Source organism: Triticum dicoccoides, chromosome 3B (genome assembly GCF_002162155.2).
Source record: "Triticum dicoccoides isolate Atlit2015 ecotype Zavitan chromosome 3B, WEW_v2.0, whole genome shotgun sequence".
Taxonomy (NCBI): Eukaryota; Viridiplantae; Streptophyta; class Magnoliopsida; order Poales; family Poaceae; genus Triticum; species Triticum dicoccoides.
Window position 1 is genome coordinate 299,785,047 of NC_041385.1, and position 22,762 is coordinate 299,807,808.

Below are 22,762 nucleotides of genomic sequence, written 5' to 3' on the forward strand. Positions count from 1 at the left end.
CATCTGCTTACCGTATGCTTGATCAGACTTTGCAAACTGTCCTTCATGTGAAAACAGAATGCAAAATCCCTTGACAGCTTAACACTAGGCGGGTAAAAATGATTTAAAAAGAATCATAGATTAGCTTGTTGTAAAAAACACAATTATGATCCTATGCTTATGACTTCTTAGATTTGCACCGCCGGTTTACATGACCTGGTTGGTAAGGGTCATAACCCAGACTTTGGATACCCAAAATTTCAAAGGTATAATGATGCTTATGTATCAACGACTCATCAGTCGATATTGAGACGGGTTAAAAGAAACCATACTTAAACTTGCAAGCCTTAGAAAAAGTCAAAAGTCAAATAAAGGGTGTTTCCAAAGGAAACTTTAAACCAAAATAGAATAAAAAAATTCAAGGCTGCTGATTCGAATACGATCAGTAAACCGTTCTAGAGGGGTTTAAGCTAGGATTCAAATACGATCATGTAGCCCCCAATGGCTTTGGCGTTGCGCCAATCAAGAGGGTACCGACAACTATGTTCTCTTTGGTTCGAATATGACTTATGTTTGAACAGGAAGCCCCCTAATGACCTTGAGAGTTTTTTAACGACTCTGATTCAAATACGATCAAAGTCGGTTCCCAAAAGGGGTTAAGCTATTATTCGAATACGATCAAGAAGCCTCCTAGTGAGCTCGGCAGTGTGCCAATCAAAAGGGTACCGACAGCTGTCTTCTCTTTGGTTCGAATATGACCTATGTTTGAACAGGAAGCCCCCTAGTGATCATAATTTTTAATGGCTAGATTCGAATACGATCATAAGCCGGATCAAACGAGTTAAGCCGGATCAAATGTGATCAGCCCCCAAGTTATCATGTGAGAAAATAATGACAATAATAATGACAACTTTACCTTGGGGGAAGGGAAAAAGGATAGAGGTCCTGCTTTCTTATTTATCATAATATATACATTGGCAAAATATGTACATCAAGAGAGCTTATGGCTCAAGTGTGGTAGGGCTGAAGATGAGCAATATTCCACGGCCGGCGGGTCTCTTCCTCCGACTTATGTGAGTCTTTGCCCTCTCAAACATCGATAAGGTAATATGACCCATTGTTCAAGTTCTTGCTAACCACAAAGGGCCCTTCCCAAGGTGGGGATAGCTTGTGCGCATCACTTTGATCCTGGATGAGCCCGAGCACCAAATCACCTTCCTGAAAGGCTCTGGACTTAACTCGGCGGCTCTGATATCGGCGCAAGTCTTGCTGGTAAATCGCCGAGCGAGCTGCTGCCAAGTCCCGTTGTTCATCTAATAGGTCCAGAGCATCCTGACGCACCTGTTCATTGTCTGCTTGAACATAAGCCGCCACGCGAGGCGAGTCATGACGGATGTCGCTAGGGAGAACTGCCTCAGCTCCATAGACCATGAAGAAAGGTGTATAACCCATAGATCTATTAGGAGTAGTGTTAATGCTCCATAACACGGAGGGTAACACCTCAACCCAGCAACCCGGCGTCCTCTGCAAAGGGACCAAAAGCCGGGGCTTGATACCTTTCAAGATCTCCTGATGGGTTCTCTCGGCTTGACCGTTGGATTGGGGTGGGCCACTGATGAAACATCAAGCCGAATATGCTCCCGTTGACAAAATTCTTCCATGGCGCCTTTAGACAGATTAGTGCCATTGTTAGTTATAATGCTGTGTGGAAAGCCGAAGCAAAATATCACCTTCTTCATGAATTGAACTGCCATAGCTGCATCACACTTACTGTCTGGCTCTGCCTCAACCCACTTTGTAAACTTATCAACCGCCACCAAGAGGTGGGTCTTTTTATCTTTGGACCTTTTAAAAGGCCCAACCATGTCAAGCCCCCAGACTGCGAACGACCATGTAATTGGAATCATCCTCAATTCTTGAGCCGGCACATGATCCCGTCTTGAGAACTTCTGACAACCATCACATTTACTGACCAAGTCCTCTGCATCAGCATGAGCCGTCAGCCAATAGAATCCATGATGGAAAGCCTTAGCCACGAGGGATTATGACCCGGCGTGATGACCACAATCACCTTCATGAATCTCACGAAGAATTTGTTGGCCTTCTTCAGGAGAGACGCAACGCTGAAATGCCCCTGTAACACTGCGATGATGCAACTCGCCATTGACAATCGTCATAGACTTAGACAGCCGAGTTATCTGCCTGGCCAAGGTTTCATCCTCAGGCAACTCACCGTGAGTCATATAAGCTAGGTATGGCACCGTCCAATCTGGAATGACATGAAGAGACGCCACCAATTGTGCTTCTGGGTCAAGAATAGCCAAGTCTTCCTCTGCGGGTAGCTTGACAGAAGGGTTATGCAGAATATCCAAGAAAGTATTAGGCGGCACCGGCTTACGCTGAGATTCCAGCCGACTTAAAGCATCAGCCGCCTCGTTCTTTCTGCGGTCAATGTGCTCCACCTGATAACCCTTGAAGTGTCCCGCAATTGCATCGACTTCACGGCGATAAGCCGCCATGAGAGGATCCTTTGAATCCCACTTGCCTGATACCTGCTGAGCCACCAGATCTGAGTCGCCGAAGCACCTTACCCGGCTTAAGCTCATCTCCTTAGCCATCCGGAGACCATGGAGTAAGGCTTCATACTCAGCTGCATTGTTAGTACAGGGAAACATCAACCGGAGCACATAACAAAATTGGTCACCTCGAGGGGAAGCCAAAAAAACTCCAACCCCCGAGCCTTCCAATTGCCTGGACCTGTCAAAATGAATTGTCCAATACGTGTTGTCCGGCTTTTCTTCATGCATCTGCAGCTCTGTCCAATCATTGATGAAATCCACTAGTGCTTGAGATTTAATAGCTGTGCATGGCACATACTTTAGGCCATGAGGCCCAAGCTCAATGGCCCATTTGGCGACTCATCCTGTGGACTCTCTGTTTTGAATGATATCCCCCAAAGGAGCAAAACTAACCACAGTGATGGGGTGGCCCAAGAAGTATTGCTTAAGCTTCCGGCTTGCCATGAACACCCCATAAACGAGCTTCTGCCAATGCGGATATCGTTGATTGGACTCAATAAGCACCTCCCTGATGTAGTAAACCGGCCGTTGAACCGGGTGCTCCTTGCCAGCCTCCTTGCGCTCCACCACGATGGCCACGCTGACGGCACGCGTGTTAGCAGCCACATATAATAATAAGGGCCCCTTATCAATGGGAGCAGCAAGAACTGGCGGCTTAGCCAGCTGTCTCTTCAGATCTTCAAAAGCAGCATTGGCAGCATCACTCCAGGTGAAGTTATCTGTCTTCTTCATCATTTGATACAGTGGTATGGCCTTCTCACCTAACCGGATGATGAACCGGCTTAGAGCAGCGATACGACCCGCCAAACGCTGAACATCATTGATACACACTGGTTTGGCCAGAGAGGTGAAGGCCTTGATCTTCTCCGGGTTAGCCTCGATGCCCCTGTTAGAATCCAGAAAACCCAAAAGCTTGCCTGCAGGCACACCAAAAACGCACTTGGCCGGGTTAAGCATCATCTTGTTAACCCGAAGATTGTCAAAGGTTTCCTTAAGATCATCAATCAAGGTGTCCTTCTCTCTGGATTTCACCACTATGTCATCCACATAAGCATGAACATTGCGCCCAATTTGATTATGAAGACAATTCTGCACACATCGCTGGTAAGTCGCCTGGGCACTCTTGATCCCAAAAGGCATTGATACATAGCAGAAGGCTCCAAACAGAGTAATGAACGCCATGTTCTCCTAGTCCTTAACTGCCATCTTGATCTGATGATAACCAGAGTAAGCGTCCAAAAAACTCAAACGTTCACAATCCGCCGTAGCATCAATGATTTGATCAATACGAGGGAGAGCAAAAGGATCAGCTGGACAAGCCTTGTTTAAGTCCGTGTAATCCACACACATACGCCAAGTGCCGTTTTTCTTAAGCACAAGCACCGGGTTAGCCAACCACTATGGATGAAACACTTCGATGATGAACCCAGCTGCTAAGAGACGGTCTACCTCCTCACTAATGGCCTTCCGCCTCTACTCATTAAACCGCTGAAGAAACTGCTTGACCAGCTTAAACTTTGGATCAATATTAAGAGTGTGCTCAATGAGTTCTCTCGGTAAACCTGGCATGTCAGAAGGTTTCCATGCGAAGATGTCCCGGTTCTCACGGATGAACTCGATGAGCGCGCTTTCCTAGGGATCCAAGTTAACACTGATACTGAACTGTTTGGACGAGTCGCCTGGAACAAAATCAACAAGCTTAGTATCATCAGCCGACTTATACTTCATGACCGGCTCATGTTCTGTGGTTGGCTTCTTTAAAGATGACATATCCGCCGGGTCAACATTGTCCTTGTAGAATTTTAACTCTTCTGTCGCACAGACCGACTCAGCATAAGACGCATTACCTTCTTCACATTCCAAGGCTACCTTCCGGCTCCTGTGCACCATAATGGTTCCCTTATGACCCGACATCTTGAGCTGCAAGTACACATAACACGGCCGTGCCATGAATTTGGCATAAGCCGGCCGTCCGAATAGAGCATGATACAAGCTCTTGATCTTGACTACTTCAAACGTCAATTTCTCGGCTCTGGAGTCATATTCATCCCCAAAAGCTACCTTCAATTCGATCTTACGGACTGGATACGCTGATTTACCGGGTACGACTCTATGGAAGACAGTGTTGGACTACTTAAGGCTCTTATCAGTTAGCCCCATGCGATGGAAGGTCTCATAATAGAGGATATTGATGCTGCTGCCTCCATCCATGAGTACCTTGGTGAATTTATATCCACCCACCTGAGGGGCCACCATCAGGGCTAAGTGACCCGGATTATCAACCCAGGGAGGGTGATCCTCCCTACTCCATAGAATAGGCTGCTCAGACCATCTCAAGTAACGAGGAACTGCCAGCATTCACAGACCTCTTATGAAGCTTCTGGTCTCATTTACATAAACTGGTGGGAAACACATGATATTGCCCACTATTTAGCTGCTTTGGATTGCTCTGATATCCACCTTGCTGCTGTTGCTGACCGCCCTGGCCAGATTGTTGGTTATACCCACCTTGGTTGCCTTGAGAATTTTGAAAATTGGGATTTGACCCGCCGCTCGGGCCATGAAAGCCGCCGCCACTTGAGCCGCCGCCCTGCCCATTGTTACCATCAAACATGTTAGAATTTTTGAAGGCCTTCATGATCGTATAGTCCTTCCATAAATGGGTAGCTGGCTTCTGCTAAGTGTCGTGTCTCGGACAAGGCTCGTTCAACAATTGCTCAAGTGTGGGGCCTGACCCGCCAGACCGGGGAGGCGGCCTCCCTTTGCGTCGTTGGTTGTTACCCTGCGCACTAGTGTTAGCCACAAAATCCAAACTACCGTCAACCTTACGTTTATTACCTCCTTGATTTGCCGGGTTGTGCTGAGGGCCCTTGCCATTGCCATTCTTCTTTCCCTTCCCTGCCTTGTCATCATCAGACTCGGGATCCTTGGTACTATCAGAGTCGGCATACTTGACGAGAGCCGCCATCAGCGTGCCCATATCATTACAATCGCACTTGAGCTCCCCCAGCTTTTGTATCAGAGGCAAGAAACGACAATTTTTCTCCAACATTAAGACTGCAGAGCCAACATCCATCTTATCAGTTGAATGTATTATGGCTTTAACCCGGCGCACCCAATGGGCTGTGGACTCGCCCGCCTCTTGCTTGCAATTCGTCAGATCCACAATCGACATGAGCTCCTTGCATGTATCTTTGAAATTCTGGATGAACCGGGCCTTCTGCTCCGCCCATGAACTGATTGAATTAGGTGGCATGCCTTTCAACTAAGTGCTGGCGGTCCCATCCAACATCATGGTAAAGTACTTAGCCATTGCAGCATCATTGACCTCCAATAACTCCATAGCCATCTTTGTAGCTCTCGATCCATGCCCCGGGCTGTAAGTCAGCCGTGTAATTCGGTACCTTCCTAGGCCCCTTAAAATCTTTGGGCAAACGCTCGTTGCATAGAGCTGACACCATACAGGGGACTCCTCCGGTCCTGGTTGCCACACCTGCCTCGATAGAAATCATCAGATAAGCTGGATATGGCTGGTAAGCCGTCAACTGAGCCGAGTTAAAGGCCTCATGGAGCGCTGGGTCATGCCCACCTGGCTGGTTACGGCACCGGACGTTGCTTGAAACGGCCACTGAATCCATGTGCCTGCTATAACTCGGGCTTCGACATGGGCGAGGGGTCGAATGGATCCTATCCCGGCTGTATGAGTATGCCTCCTGCTGCGCTAAGGCCATCTGAAGAAGTTCTCTGACCCGACGGGTTTCAACTGCCGCCGGAGAGTTACCATCAATTGGGAGAGCCGCCAACCGTGCCGCTGCCGCTATCATGTTCTCCAACGGGTTAGAATAGTGACCCGGAGGTGTTGGTACATACTGAGGTGGAGCCGTGTTTACGTGGGGAGGTCCCATCACCTGCGGTTGAACCAGCGCGCCGTCCCCGGGTGTTGCAACACGGTTCGCCCCTGTACGCGGGGAGAGCCACGGCGGGTTACTTGTACGCGGGGAGAGCCACGTCGGGTTACTGAGCCCTGCCCCCGGCGTGTGAAAGAGGTTTCAAGGATCATAAATCGGGGGGAGTCGAGACTGAGTCTTCTGATGCCTTCTCCTCATGACCTCATTAGACGCGTTCTGGTCTTGCATAAGCCGGAAAGTCTGTGCCAGAATCTACCGAGCCTAAACATCCAGAGCTGCCCGCTCTGCTGTTATCCTGACATCCTCCGCCGCTAGGATTTCCTTAGCCTGCACCATATCCAATTTTAACTGTTCCACCTCCGCGTCATGATGAGCTTGGTCCACCAGGTTGACCACGGCGGTTAACAGAGTGGTCAGCTTATCGGTTGGATCCATCAACACCTGAGCCGACGAGCGCACAGGGCCTCCCGCCCCGGCTGCTGCTAACTCGGAGGTCATGGCTGCCACAGTTGTGGAGTCTTGGATAGGTTGTGTGCCGGCCATGAAGATCCCAACTCTGCTCGGCGGCTCGAAGCAATCCGGAATACTGCTGCCATCGGAACAGCCCCTGAGCTCGCCATCTTGCAGTTGATACAACGAATCTGTCTCACCTGTGGATGACCCGCCATCAGAGTAGATGGCCGTCTCGCTGCCAGATGCAGATCCTTCAGAGAGCCCTTCATGGATGCATCCCACGAAGGCATGCTTCACAGCAGGCAGAGCCGGGGCGGGTTTCATGCGCTGAGCCGTTTCGACGAGGTCGGTGCACATGTCCGGCTCTGGTCCCGGCTCGCCAATCTTGCCGATGAAGACATGAATTCTGCCAAAGGGGACCCGGTATCTGTAATCAATTGAGCTGGCCTCGGGGCCCCAGCCTGCGTTGTTAATGTAGAGCTTGCCACGACGACTCTTGGTCATCCGGCCCACAACGTATCCCTTGATCCCTTCAAAGCTGCCCTTCAAGAACTCGAATCCACCGTGTGCTGGCCCCACAGTGGGTGCCAACTGTCATGGAATTGTCACGACAGATGTCGTAGTGAAAGGACTTAGTCATGGAGCCATCACAACTAGGAAGCTTGAAGGGGTTAATCGGGACAAAGGACACGAGGTTTATACTGGTTCGGCCCCTTACGGTGAAGGTAAAAGCCTATGGTCCATTTTTGAGTGGGATTGCTTATGTCTCGATAACCAAGGAGTGAATCGCTGACCTAGCTCTTGAGTTGATGTTACTTCCCCTGAACCGCCGTCGGGTCGTCCCTTTATATACAGAGGCCGATGCCCAACGGCTCTACAGAGTGTTGGCCGGCTCATAAATCAGTGTCCGGCTCGGTCTCTTAATATTTCTTGTCTTACAATACAAGTCACGCATACATGGCGGTTTATCACTACAGGCCTTAAGTCGTCTCTGGGCCATGGGCCTTAAACTAAACCGCCACTTATAACCTGGGTCTTGGGCTTCAAGAATATTTGCAAGTATGACCCGGCCCCTCCTGGGAGGGTCATACCAATAGCTATATCCCCAACACATAGTCTTTATGAGTTTGTGTCATCCAAAGTAATTGAGCACAACATGAACTAGCGGCAATGTATTCCGCTTCGGCGATGGATAAGGATACCGAGTTTTGTTTCTTGGAGGACCAAGACAAAAGAGATCTACCAAGAAATTGACAAGTACCCAAAGTGGACTTTCTATCAACCTTGTCTCCGGCATAATCCGAATCGGAGTAGCCAACAAGATTAAAAGAGGCCCTCTTTGGATACCAAATGCCAAAGTTTGGTGTATGAATTAAGTATCTCACTATCCTTTTCATGGCCTTAAGACATCATTCTTTAGGGGCCGCTTGCTATCGTGCACACATGCACACACTTAGCATGATATCGGGACGAGAGGCACATATATACAATAATGAACCAATCATAGAGCGATAAACCTTTTGATCAACGGGTTCACCATCTTTGGTCAAGTCAAGATGTCCACTAGTAGGCATGGGTGTACTCATACCTTTGCATTCTTGCATATTGAACTTCTTGAACAAGTCTTTGGTGTATTTTGTTTGAGAGACGAAGGTGCCTTCCTTAGTTTGCTTAATTTGCAAACCAAGAAAGAACTTGAGTTCACTCATCATAGACATCTCAAAATTCTTCGACATAAGCTTCCCAAACTTCTCAACAAATGAGGGTTAGTTGATCCAAATATAATATCATCAACATAAATTTGGCACACAAATAATTCTCATTAACCCTTTTAGTGAAAAGAGTAGACTCAATTTTTCCAATCTCAAAGCCTTTTTGAATAAGGAACTTGGTCAAGCATTTATACCATGCTCTAGGAGCTTGTTTAAGACCATAAAGAGCTTTGTGAAGCTTGTAAACATGATTGGGTTCCTTAGGATTAACAAAGTCGGGAGGTTGCTTAACATAAAATTCCTCCTCAATTTCACCATAGAAAAGCACTTCTAATGTCCATTTGGTATAAGGTGATATCATGGTGATTAGCATAGGCAAGTAAGATGCGAATGGACTCAAGTCTAGCAATGGGGGCATATGTCTCACCAGAGTCCATACCTTTGACTTGACTGTAGCCTTGGGCGATGAGACATGCTTTGTTGAGAACCACTTGTCCATCTTCATCTTGCTTGTTGCGAAACACCCATTTTGTACCGATGATGTTGTGGTTGTTGTCGGGCTTCTCGACCAATGTCCACACGTGGTTTCTCTCAAAGTTGTGTAGTTCTTCGTGCATGGCGTTTATCCAATCCGGATCTTCCAATGCTTTTTCAACCTTCATGGGTTCAATGCTAGAGATGAATGAATAATGTTCACAAAAGTTAGCCAAACGAGATTTAGAGCGAGTGATTCTCCTGGTTTGGATATCATTGTAGATTTTCTCGATGGATGGTCTCTAGCAACTCTTGCTTGAACTCGTGAGAGCTTTTGTTTTGGTTGGGGTGGAACATCTTCTTCATCATCTCGTTCTTCTCCTTGGCCTTCATAGTTGTTGACATTGTCGTTCTCTCGTCCTGTTGGAGAAGGTGGTTGATGAGGTTCATCTTGGTGTACTTCCTCATTTTCTTCATCTTGCTGTGTCCTACTTGTGGATGCCTCCATATCAACTCTTGGTTCACCTTGTCGTGAGGTAGAAGCTTCCACTTGGACGGACGAGCACTACAAAAAAAGACACATCCATGACATTTTGGGCTGAACGAATTTTTTCTGTCATACTTATGACACTTCTATGGCGATAATTGTGATAAAACCCGGTATTATCATAGATGTGGTGGGCTCCTACTTCTATGACAAAAAATCGTGACAGAAAATGGGCTTTTCGTCCTAGGTGGGCCGGAGATGCAGCTGCATGACATTCTTTGGGCCGCCCATGACGGAAAAACCATGGTAGAAGTGAGGGCGAGGAAATTTTGGGGAGTTTCCGGTTACGGCGGGTGGTCGGGGGCCGAGCGATGCACGTTTCTCTCGTACACGTACGCGCATGTGTGCGAGGCGTTGGCTCTAACTGAACCCGAGCGAGGCATTGGGCTCTAACTGAACCTGAGTGATTACACTGTAGGCTACGCGTTACTGAACCTGAGCGATCAATCGATGGCTGTTAACTGAACCCGATCGAGTGATTCCTTTGGTACTGCTACTAACTGAAGCCGATCGATGCTGCCTCTGGATGAACAGTGAGCGTTGCGTGGGAGGGGGGGCGTTGGATGAACAGTGAGCGATGGGGGTAGATGAATAGGACCCCGTGGCGTTGCCTCAGGATGAACAGGACCCCGATCGATCGAGCCGGTTGGGGCTGGATGAACAAGATCCCGTGGAGGGCTGGATGAACAGTAGATGGTGGAGGGGTGGATGAACTGTAGCCCGTGGATGGGTGGTTGAACAGGAGCCCGTGGAGAGGGGTGGTTGAACAGTAGTCGGTGGAGTAGCACGCGGTGGAGGCTGGATGAACAGGAGCCCGTGGAGGCTGGAGGAGGTCGATGGTGGATAAACAGTAGCCCGTGGAGGCTGGGGAAGGTCGACGGTGGAGATGAACAGTATCCCGTGGAGTCCCGTTTTGCGCTAAGCCACACCCCTCCCGATGAACAGGACCCCGTTTCGACCGTAGCGCTCCAACACAAGTCGTTTCGTCCGTTTTGCGGTACGCCACACCCCTCCCGATCAACAGGACCCCCCTTATGACCGTAGGAGGTCCGTTTACTCCATTTTGCGGTATGCCAGACCCCTCCCGATGAACAAGATCCTGTTTCGAACGTGGCCGGTCGAACAGAAGGACGTTTCCTCCGTTCTGCGGTACGCCAGGCCTTGTTTCCATCGCCTATTCCGTCCAAGCCGGTTGGCTCCCACGCGTTCCGTTGCCTCCCGATGAACACGACACATTTCGTTGCCTCCCCATGAACATGACGCATTCCGTTGCCTCCCCATGAACACGACGACGACGCAGTTTCTCCATTCCGACCCAGCCATGTACATGAGCCCTGGCCGTATGTATGCGTGAGTAGGCGTTCGAGACCCCGCCCATATGTACGTACGTGGCCGTATTTTCTTTCTTGCACCTTGGCCGTTGTACCTACGTGTACATGCTACGTGTCCGCCTCTACTACGCCACGTGCGCGCCTCTACTACGACAAGTGCACGCCCTATATCGACTAGTATGTACATACACGTTCGCGACCAGAATGACAACGCTATGTACGCTTCGACTAGGTGGGTCCCCACTGTCAGGCACTTCCTTGCGTGCGAAGATGTAGCTGGTGGGTCCCAGCAGTCAGGGGGGCGAATATTTTTTTTTGCCCGGACGCATTTCCTTGCGTGCGAAGGTGTAGCTGGTGGGTCCTAGCAGTCAGGGAGGAAACATTTTTTCGCAAAATATGGTGGCCTGTCAGGCGGGTCCCTGCTGTCAGGTGGAGGAATAATTATTTTGCGCGTAATAAGGAGGCACTTCCTTGCGGCTGCCATGGACCCAGCTGTCAGCCTCTTCACGTACAGTACTCTTCTGATGGAAGTCAATCGTTGACCACATTGACCACGCCGCGCCGAGAGCACCACGGTGGTGGACGACGGCGAGGCCTAGGAAGGGGATGACGCGGAGTTGGGGAAGACGCAACAGTGGATGCCCACGCGAGGGTTCACTGGTTCGGCTGTGGTGTGAGGCTGCCATCGGCGCAGAATAACAGGGGGTGTGGGTGAGTAGAGGGATGGCCCGGCCAGCGGTGGGATAAGTAGGGGGCGGTGAGGCCTCCACGACATCACAACCGGCCACGGGAGGCAGGAGCACGCGACACGACCGGCGCTGGTTTGGGCGGCTGGAGCAAGAAGACCAGAGGTTGAAGAAGCACTATGGCCGTTGGATGAACATCATACGGTAACATGAGCTAGAATCGTTCATATTGACTAAGTTGACAAAGCCCTCCGTCCCCGTCTACTTGGTAGGCCCACAAGTCAGCCTCCCACTATGCTGGGTTCCAGCCAGCAGGGGGAGTATTCATATTTTTGTGCGTAATAAGGAGGCACTTCCTTGCGTGCGAAGATAGCTGGTGGGTCCGACCTGTCAGCGGGGGGCACATTTTTTTCGTGAAATACAGAGGCCCTTCCGGTGGGTCCCAGATGTTAGGTGAAGGAATCATTATTTTGCGTGTAATAAGGAGGCATTTCCATGTGTGCGGCCGTGGACCCAGCTGTCAGCCTCTCCACGCACAGTCTACTTCCGATGGTGTCGTTCGTTGACCACGTTGACCACGCCGCGCCGAGCACATCCAAGGTGGTGGACGATGGCGAGGCCCCGGACAGCAACGAGCCGGAGATGGGAAGACGCAGGAGTAGAGTCGCAGACGGAGAGGTGTACGAGGGTTAACTGGTTCTAGTGCGGTGTGGTTTGGCAGTCGATGGAGAAGAAAAGGAGGTGTGGAGGGGTGGAGGGATAGCCTGGCCAACGGTGGAGTAGAGCTTCATAGCGAAGCGTGCTAAGCAGAGCTGCTAGCAGCAGGAGGCGGGAGGTGGTCCCGGCGGCGCTGGAGGAAGAAGACGAGAGATTGAAGATGGATGCCGGTCATTGGATGTAAATCCAACGGCTAACATGTCAGAATCATTTGTTAATTAAATTGACAACGACTTAAGTTGGCTTCGACCTATTGGCCCACATTTCAGCCTCCAAAAATGTGGCACATATTCAACCCATTTTTTCAGAATTTACAGTCTTTTTTTGCGCGGTAGAATTTAAAGTCAATTTGATCTTTTTTTGAATTATAACCATTAGCTGGGTTGGGTGAACAAATAATGTAGCATCCATGTGGCCCATTTATTTTATTTCCTAAAAAATTGCAGGCCATTTGCACTTTCTCGAAATACACGATTTTGCTGGGCTGATTCTAATTATAATGTTGGGTTGGGCCAGCAATGTTATCAAAACATAAAAAGGGGCTGAGCATTTTTGTTATAAATATATTTAAAAAATAAGTGATATTATTACATTCATCCTTAAATCTTACCAAGCTTTTGTACACAATCACTAGGATTTTCGTGCCAAAACAATCCAGGATTTTATTGTTAAGAAATTATTTTTATAAGTTAATAAGACGTGAGATATTGTTTCTTACATATGTAAGTATCTGTTAAATATATGATGACAATAAAAATAATATATAATAACATATAAAATAATTTAAATATATATAATATAGCTAGAAGGGAAACATAAGTTGGACCTGGCGTTCCTATTCTTATATAGAAAATTAGAACAGACCTCTCCGTTTTCTTCAAAAAATACATAAATTGGGCTGTCGATATTCAGGAAAAATAAAACCTCGGATGGGAGGTCCATAGGCCGGTCGATACATGACGGCCCTATGGAAAATACAAACAGGCATATGGACCTCCCATCCGAGTTCGTGGGCTGCGCATGTTAAAAATGAAAGCCTAGATGGGGCAGCCCAAAACCCAGCTGATACTTGCTGCCCCAGTGATAATAAATGATACCTGCCAGCTCCCGGCTTCGTTGTGAATTTATCTCCTATAGTAACTACATTGAAGCACCTAAAAAATGTAACTATGTTGACAAACCCGTGGGCCCCAATGTCAGTATAGCATTAGGAGGAAGTATTTTTTCGACGAGGCACTTACTTGCGTACGGCCATAGACCTGGTGGGTCCCGACTGTCCGCCTCTCCACGTATAGTCCTCTCTAGATTCCTCTCATTTGTTCAACATGTTCACAATGGCAGACAACGGCGTCGCGGCAAGCGCACAAAGGCGCAGGAGGGGATCTGACCACCTGAGGAAGTGCCTTATTATTAACAAAACTACTGAACTAGCCTAGTGGCCAAGTGACACTACCCGACAGCTGTTCCGCCCGGGTTTGATTCCAGCAGTGCAGGGAAATTATCTCCAATTTTTTTGCCTCTGCCTTTATTGACATGTGGGTCCCCATTGTCATCTACGCACACCATGTCCAACACTTGCCAAAACTTCGTCCCGCGTTTTCTCTGTGCTTCGCACGCTCGACATTGTGTGGGCATTTTGACTGTGCATCATATGAAGATGTGCTATGCATGAATGTTGATCAGCATGATGTTAACTGGCTGGTAGTTCCATTTTCGACCATGAATAAAACTTCCAACATGATGTTAACCCTGTTTCAAAGGCCGTGTTAATATAAATGCTTTGCCTCTGAAAGTTGCAATTTCTTATCTGAAACCGAACTTGCAGTTTCTTATCTGAAACTGAAACTTGCAGTTTCTTATCTGAAACTGAAACTTGCAGTTTCTTCTCTGAGGATCACATTGTCTGCACTTTTATACTCCTATGAAACTACATTTTTTTAAGTGCTAAAAATAGATCTCTAGAATTCATAAAATACTTCATATGCTCAATACTGCAAGTCTAAAATTCAAAAGACATTCATGTTTGAAAGTACTCTGAAAATACACAACACAAAACACAATTCACAACCTGCAAATACTGACAACCCTAAGCTCCTCCTGACAATTCACAACCTGCCCGACTATTGGGCTGGGGGGGGGGGGCAGTCCCCTCCTATTCCTCGGCGGCAGACAACCACCCCGTGAGACGATGTGAACGGTGAGGGAGAGGATGGCGGGGAAGCGTCGTCGGGCCAACTGCTTTTCTCCTCTTGCAGTTGGGTTTGGTCGACGAAGACTCCACCGGCTTGCTCTCCTAGGACACCCTCACAAACGGCACCCTGTAGATGCTCGATCCTTCAATCTTTGGTGGATGCTCCATCTGGGATAGATATTCCCACCACCGCTCCCTCACGATTGGATTCGGTGAATCTGTTTGCTCCATGGCCCAGAGGAGTAGCTCTATGTACTCCCGCGCGACTCCCTCCGGGAGTATCGCTGCCTTTTCGCTCTGTTGCAGATATTTGGCCATGGATGTCGCCGTCGCCGCTAGTTGGTCCTTGTTGTCAAACCAAGACTGTATCTCCAACATCCTAGCTAGCTTCACAGGGTTTCCATCTGCGATCCTCGGTTGTACTCCTCCATCGATCTACTTCTCCATAGCACCTTCACTCACCAGCGGTGGTTTTTGAATGGAAGAGGAGAGGAGCAGCGCTGGTTTTGGATTAGAACAGGAGAGGAGCGATGCTGGTTTTGGACTGGAACAGGAGAGGAGGGGCGGTGGTTTTGAAATGGAAGAGGAGAGTAGCGGCACTGGATTTAGATTGGAACAGGAGAGGAGCTGCGGTGGTTTAAGAGGAAAAGAGCGGAAGAGCGGCGCTGGTCTTGGAAGTATTTTTTTGTTGTTTTGCGTATTTTGGGTCAAAGTTTGACCACATACTGTATTTGACAAGCAAAATGTGAATGCATGTCACCAAAAATTGTATCGTTTGGTTCGTATCTGAATGTACTTTCAAATTATATTATTTTTGCAACGTATAACATATATTTTATGTGCGAAAATCATGGTTAATTATGACCCAGAATAAAAGGGAGACTAGTTAATGTGGTGTCGCTTTCTTAATTGAAGGGTAAATTGATTTTGATTTTGATCCAGTCACAGCGCGCCGGCCCTCTCGTCCAATCCTAAATCGCTGCCGCACGCTCCTCTCCGTCTTCTCCATTGCAAAACCACCTCCTCTCCTCTCCATCATCTCCATTCCAAAACCACCGTCTCGCCCTCCCTCTTCTGATCTTCTCCATTGCAAAACCACCTCCTCTCCTCTCCATCATTTCCATTCCAAAACCACCGTCTCGCCTCTACCTCTTCTCTATTGCCAGACCACCATCTCTCCTCCCATCTTCCAAAGCTAGCACCGAACCACTCAGAAGGACATCTATGGAGAGGATGCAGCAGCGAATCAGGCAGATCGCCGGCGGCGACCAGGAAAAGTTAGCCAGGTTGAAGGAGATCCATAGTTGGTTTGACAATGAGTGGGAGATTTCGAGGACGGTGCGGGCCATGTGGCAATATATGCGAAAGAGCGAGACAACGTCGATGAGGGTGGCGATGTACATCGGTGGATGGGGTGTCGCACACGGCTAAGCAATTGTCTGGGCTGTGCTAGGCGCCCGCTCCTCATATATATATATATATATATTTATATATATATATATATATATATATATATATATATATATATAGGTGGGAGGGAGAGGGGAGAGTCCAAGGTGCTCCTCAAGTAGGTCCGAATCCTACTTGGGCTCCTGCCCTTGGCCGCCCCCCTGCCATATTTGTCGGAGGGGAAAGGAAAGAGGGGAAATAGGTAAGGAAGGGGGAATCCTATTCAACTCTTTCCTTTCCCTTCCCCTCTTCCCCTCTTTCCTTCTCCTAGGCTAACCCATACAGGGGGTGAGGGAGTCCTGGATTAGGGGGTATCCGGACAGCCAGACTATATACTTTGGCCGGACTGTTGGACCGTGACGATGCAAGACTAAAGACTTCGTCCCGTGTCCGGATGGGACTCTCCTTTGCGTGGAAGACAAGCTTGGCGATCCGGATATTAGATCTCTTTCTTTGTAACCGACTCTGTGTAAAACCCTAGCCCCCTTCGGTGTCTATATAAACCGGAGGGTTTAGTCCATAGAGGGATAATCATAATCATCATAGGCTAGCTTCTAGGGTTTAGCCTCTACGATCTCGTGGTAGATCAACTCTTGTAATACTCATATCATCAAGATCAATCTAGCAGGAAGTAGGGTTTTACCTCCATCGAGAGGGCCCGAACCAGGGTAACACATCGTGTCCCTTGCCTCCTGTTACCATTAGCCTTAGACGCACAGATCGGGACCCCCTACCCGAGATCCGTCGGTTTTGACACCGACATTGGTTCTTTCATTGAGAGTTTCTCTGTGTCGTCGCTGCAAGGCTTGATGGCTCCTTCAATCATCAACAACAACGCGGTCCAGGGTGAGACTTTTCTCCCTGGACAGATCTTCATATTTGGCGGCTTCTCACTGCGGGCCAATTCACTTGGCCATCTGGAGCAGATCGACAGCTACGCCCCTGGCCAGCAGGTCAGGTTCGGAAACTTGAACTACACGGCCGATATCCACGGGGACTTGATCTTCGACGGATTCGGGCCTACGCTAGGAGCGCTGAACAATCACGACGAGCACCACTTAGACCTACTGTCAGACAATACTCAGGATATCGCACCCGCAGGAGCTCCGGACCTAAATCTGGGGCAGATTGTGTCGTCCGAGGACGGGTGGATGGACCCCGCCCCGGAGGCCAAACACTCATCGGCGGTAGAGCCGAACACAGACTTCACCCCCAAGGAAGCCTGTGTCTCCGAACCCCCAGACTTGTGTCCGGCTGTAGGTTCCAGACCGCGCGCCCCCTAGCCTGCCGATTCTGGTTGGGCTCCGGTAATGGAATTCACTGCTGCAGATATCTTCCAGCACTCGCCCCTCGGCGACATGCTGAATTCATTAAGGTCTCTCTCTTTGTCAGGAGATGCTTGGCCGAACTATGTCCGGCGTAAGGGGGAAGAAGGCGACGAAGAAATTCGTTCCCCACCCACCACTCACTTCATAGCCACTGTCGACGACGTAACGGACATGCTTGACGTCGACTCTGATGACACCAATGGTACGGACGTTGGCGCAGGGGACGATTCTGAGCCATCGCCCATGGGGCGCTAGACTGCCACCTCATCATATGATATATATACATGGTGGACATGCCTAAGGAGGACGAGGGCGACAAAATGGAGGATAAAACCCCTGGACAAAAGCAAAAACAACAGCGCAGACGCCGCTCTAAGTCCATCCACAGTAAAAACAGCGATAACATCGCTAGAAAGATCGACACCCCAGTCAACTCCGAAGGAAACAACGACCACATGGACCCAGCGATGGAGCAGGATGAGCCAAGTCACGCTAAACACAACCGGGAGAAGACGCCCGATCACAGTGATCCCGAGGGCCAAACTCATGAAACTGCCCCGGGACAGGAGCACTGTCCGGACGACGACACATTCATCATCCCGGGAACACGTTCGGAACGAGATAACCTCCACAGAAGGCTTATGGCCATTGCGAGAAGTCTAAAGAAGCAGAAGCAAAGGCTTAAGGCCGCACAGGAAACGCTCAAGCGCATATGGAATAAAGTACTAGACACTAAAGAAAAATACGGCGATGACCGCCACACAAAGAGCTATCCAAAGCGCAAGCTGCTGCCAGAATTCGACGATGAGGCCATTCTACCGAAGAACAATACGGCCAATAGGCCGGACCAACCACTTCATCACCGCAATAGAGCATCCACTGAAGCCGCGCACGATTTATGTGAGCTACTGGATAAAAAGGTCGGCGCGACCAGGTCCATCTATGGATCTAGAGGACACGCTCTGGTGCAGGATTATGGTCACCAAAATGATCAGACTGATCGAGTACCAGTTCAGAATCAGCACGGGACACAACAACAGTCGACGACACGCCACAACATGTCCAGATACAGAGGGGCCACTCACCCTCTGTGCTTTACCGAAGAGGTACTGGACCACAAATTTCCACAGGGTTTCAAACCTGTGAACATAGAGGCATATGACGAAACAACAGACCCCGGGGTCTGGATTGAGGATTTTATCCTTCACATCCACATGGATCGTGGGGACGACCTCCATGCCATTAAATACCTTCCCCTCAAGTTGAAGGGACCAGCTCGGCACTGGTTGAAAAGCTTCCCCGAAAACTCAATCGGAAGTTGGGAGGAACTTGAGGATGCTTTCAGGGCCAATTTTCAAGGAACCTATGTCCGACCTCCGGACATTGACGATTTATGTCACATAATGCAACAGCCCGGAGAGTCCTCCCGCAAGCTTTGGAATAGATTCCTCACTAAGAAGAATCAAATTGTCGATTGTCCGGATGCCGAAGCCCTAGCGGCCTTCAAACACATTATCCGAGATGAGTGGCTCGCCAGACACCTCGGCCAAGAAAAGCCGAGGATAATGGCAGCCTTAACAAGCCTTATGACCCGCTTTTGCGTGGGTGAAGACAGCTGGTTGGCCTGTAGAGGCACCAGCGACCCAGGCACATCCGAAATCAGGGATGGCAACAGGAAGCCACGGCGCAATAAAAACAAACGTCGAAACAAGGAAGAAAGTCCGGACAACACAACGGTCAACGCCAGATTCAGGGGCTCTCGACCCGGTCAACAAAAGAAGCCATTTAAAGGCAACAAAGAGGGACCGTCCGACCTGAACAAAGTCCTAGACAGACTTTGCCAAATTTATGGCACCCCCGAAAAGCCTGCGAACCACACTCACAGAGAATGCTGGGTCTTTAAGCAGGCCGGCAAATTAAATGCCGAACACAAGGGAAGGGAAACACCAAGTGAAGACGAGGATGAGCCTCGCCAGCCGAACACTGGGGGACAGAAAAAATTCCCACCAGAGGTAAAAACAGTAAACATGATCCATGCGGCTCACATACCCAAGAGAAGGCACGAACGCGCGCTCAGAGACGCATATGCTATAGAGCCTGTCGCCCCCAAACTTAACCACTGGTCGGCCCACCCAATCACCTTCGATCACAGGGACTACCCGACTAGTATGCGGCACGGAGGACCAGCTGCCTTGGTGCTCGACCCAATAATCGACGGATACCATCTCACTCGCGTCCTCATGGACGGCGGCAGTAGTCTCAATCTAATATACCAGGACACTGTCCGCAGGATGGGGATAGACCCATCCAGAATCAGCCAAAGTAACACCCCCTTCGAAGGGGTGATACCAGGCGTTGAAGCCCGCTCCAGGGGCTCCCTCGTACTGGAGGTGACATTCGGTTCCCCACACAACTTCAGAAGTGAAGAACTACTCTTCACCATCGCCCCCTCCAAAGTGGTTATCACGCATTGCTTGGGAGAACGGCCTTCGCCCGCTTCAACGCAGTACCACACTACGCCTACCTTAAACTCAAGATAACCGGTCTACTTGGCGTCATCACCGTTAACGGAAATACAGAGCATTCCTTACGCGAGGAAGAGTACGCGACGACTCCAGCAGTCAGACACTAAGCGGCCTCTAATATCAGAATGCATGATCGGTCATTAAGACCACGGACACGGTTAGACGAGTCCGGCAACCCAGATAAACCTGAGCTGGGCGCTATACATATAATCCCATAGAGGACACCAGGGGCTTCAAATATTCAATAAAGCCCACCTTTTGGCTTGACCTTATTAACAGGCCAACGTCTTACACTTCTACTATCCATTGATAATAGTCAACTCTTCGCACGCTTACGTCATAGTCTTCTACATGAGTTTTCTTTTTTATAGACACCATCGTGTGATACCCTCCCAGGACACGGCACAATGGAGACAAAGGCGCAGACGAGCAGCAGGGCCCCGCTCAAAGGTTTCTCTTTAGATTAAGCCCCTATGTAAACCTTCTTTATTGTCTCTTGTTGCTTACACATCCCATGGGTACTACACCCACAGGGGATGCTGCCGTTATTGGCATTTCGCCACGACAGACTAATGCACGTACCTGGAAATATAGGGTTCATAATAAAGGGAGGTCTTCAGCCCAGTATATGTTCTAAAGTCTGACTACCTTCGGGAGTGTTCGGCGTCGCAAGTTTGGCCTTATATGCATCAGCTCCGAATCATGTCTTTGGTCATATGTTGGGTTTGCCTGGCTCCTGGGTTTGCCGCCTTACATTCCGTTCTGATCGGCTAAGGCGGCCAAAGGAGAACTACTTCAATTGTGCCCTGGTTTTTTTGGATGAGCACCTCAGTAGACAAAGCCAAAAACTGACTGTCATGATATACCGAGGGACTGGTCAACCACTCGAGGACTAATCGGAATCTTCAGGATTCATTCGCATTAACGAAGGACTATTTCCCTGTCATGTACACACGCGCCCGTATTCAGATGCACGCAAAGGTACCAGGGGCTACAGAGTAGCCCCACCGTCAAACTCCTATGGCTAAGTGAAAGTGTTAAAGCTATATAGTCCGGTTGCCTAGTTCGACGTGCGATCACCTCCTTAATGGACCAAGACGTTGGATCAAGTGTGCTTATGCATATTCTCGCGAACACCCCCGCATTGTATGCATGGGGACTGAAGCGAACGACTGCTAACTTTCAGATTACATACATACATCAAACGGCCGCACAGGAGGCACAATAACACTTTCGGGCGAAAAGTATAAACATAGCCTCCATAATTAAAATAACATTGCTTTTACAATGAAACAATTTGTCACTCGAACATGACATTCTTCGAGCACTGAGCCTCTATTAAACGAGCACCTTCTGTTACCTGCTCCAAGTAGTGCTCGGCCGGATCCTGGCTTCCCACCGGATTCTGGGTCGCAATGATGGTGGCCTCCATATCTGTCCAATATGCTTTAATGCGGGCAAGAGTCATCCATGCACCCTCTACGCACGACGACCTTTTCATGGCATTGATTCGCGACACGACACCAAGGAATTGTTGCACTAAACCAAAATAACTGTCCGGCTTCGGCCCCTTCGGCCATAGATGGTCTATTACAGACCTCATTGCAAGACCGGACAACCTATGGAGCTCGGCCATAGCAGCCATCCTCTCACTCAATGGCAACGGGCGTGTTGGAGCACTGAATTGCGACCAGAACAGCTTTTCCACTTCATTATCTTTTTGATCCTCAAAAAACTTGGCTGTATCAGCCGTACTCTTCGCCAGATCCGCATACACGCCTGCAGGGCTCCAACGTCGATCCGTAGGAGCGTACTTGGGATCTAAGAACTTCATCCGCAACAAGTAGGGGTTTCCAGCCGCGATTTCTCCGGCATGTCGAAGCTCCTCCCGCGCATCCCTAATTTCGGAACCCGTCTGCTTGGCCGCATCTAGGGCCTTCTTCGGGTCAGCCGAATTAGCCTGATTCTCTTTTTCAAGGAGCTCATACCAGTTGGCAGCGTTTTACAGTTCCATAGCCATTTCGGCTATTTTATCTTCGCTTCGGCGATGAGCAGCCTGTTCGGCTCTCAACTCTTCGGCCGCCTTTAGGGAAGCCGCATTGCTAGCCCGGGCTTGTTCCTTGGCCAGTGCAAGTTCCGCCCTCAGGGCCTCCACGGCAGCAGCTCCGCCTATAGCCCAAGCATATTACATTAACATTATGCTCCTCTTAATATTTCCTATAAGAAATAAGGAAAGCAAGGCACATACTTTGTGACTCGTTAAGCCGCTCGTTCACAAGTGTGATATCGGCATCCACAACTCCAATCTGCCTCCTCAGTTCGGCGACTTCAATGGACCGGTCGGCTGCCGGATCCTTAGCCACCTACGCATAAACACAGTGCGATCATTAATCAACAATGTGATCCTCCGTTTGCCGCCTAGATCTGGCGACCAGAGTCTCAGGGGCTACTATCCATATGGAGCACACCTAGCGCATGCGTCACAATCAAAAAATTACGTATTTCATTACATACCTCAAAACCTCTGAGCAGGCTCGTAAAAGCTTCATTCAACCCGCTTGTGGCAGATGAAATCTTCTCAAGCATAGTGCTCATTAATGAACGGTGATCCTCCCAGAGAGCAGCTTGCTCCAGAAGGCCTGTCAGCGTATCCGGCCGGTTGCCGAACTGTGCCGGACCCTTCTTATCACCCCCGTGGGAGCCGAACGCTCCGAGCTTAGGGCGGACGAAGTACTAGGTTCTAGCCTAGACAAATCTGGACTCCTCCGTGACGACACCTTGAGGTCGCCCGCCCCATGAGGCGGAGAGGCTGGTGGCGTTTCACTCTCCATCATCTCCGGAAGGAGATCCCCCGAAGACGGACTCTGTCGAGAAGAGCTGCTA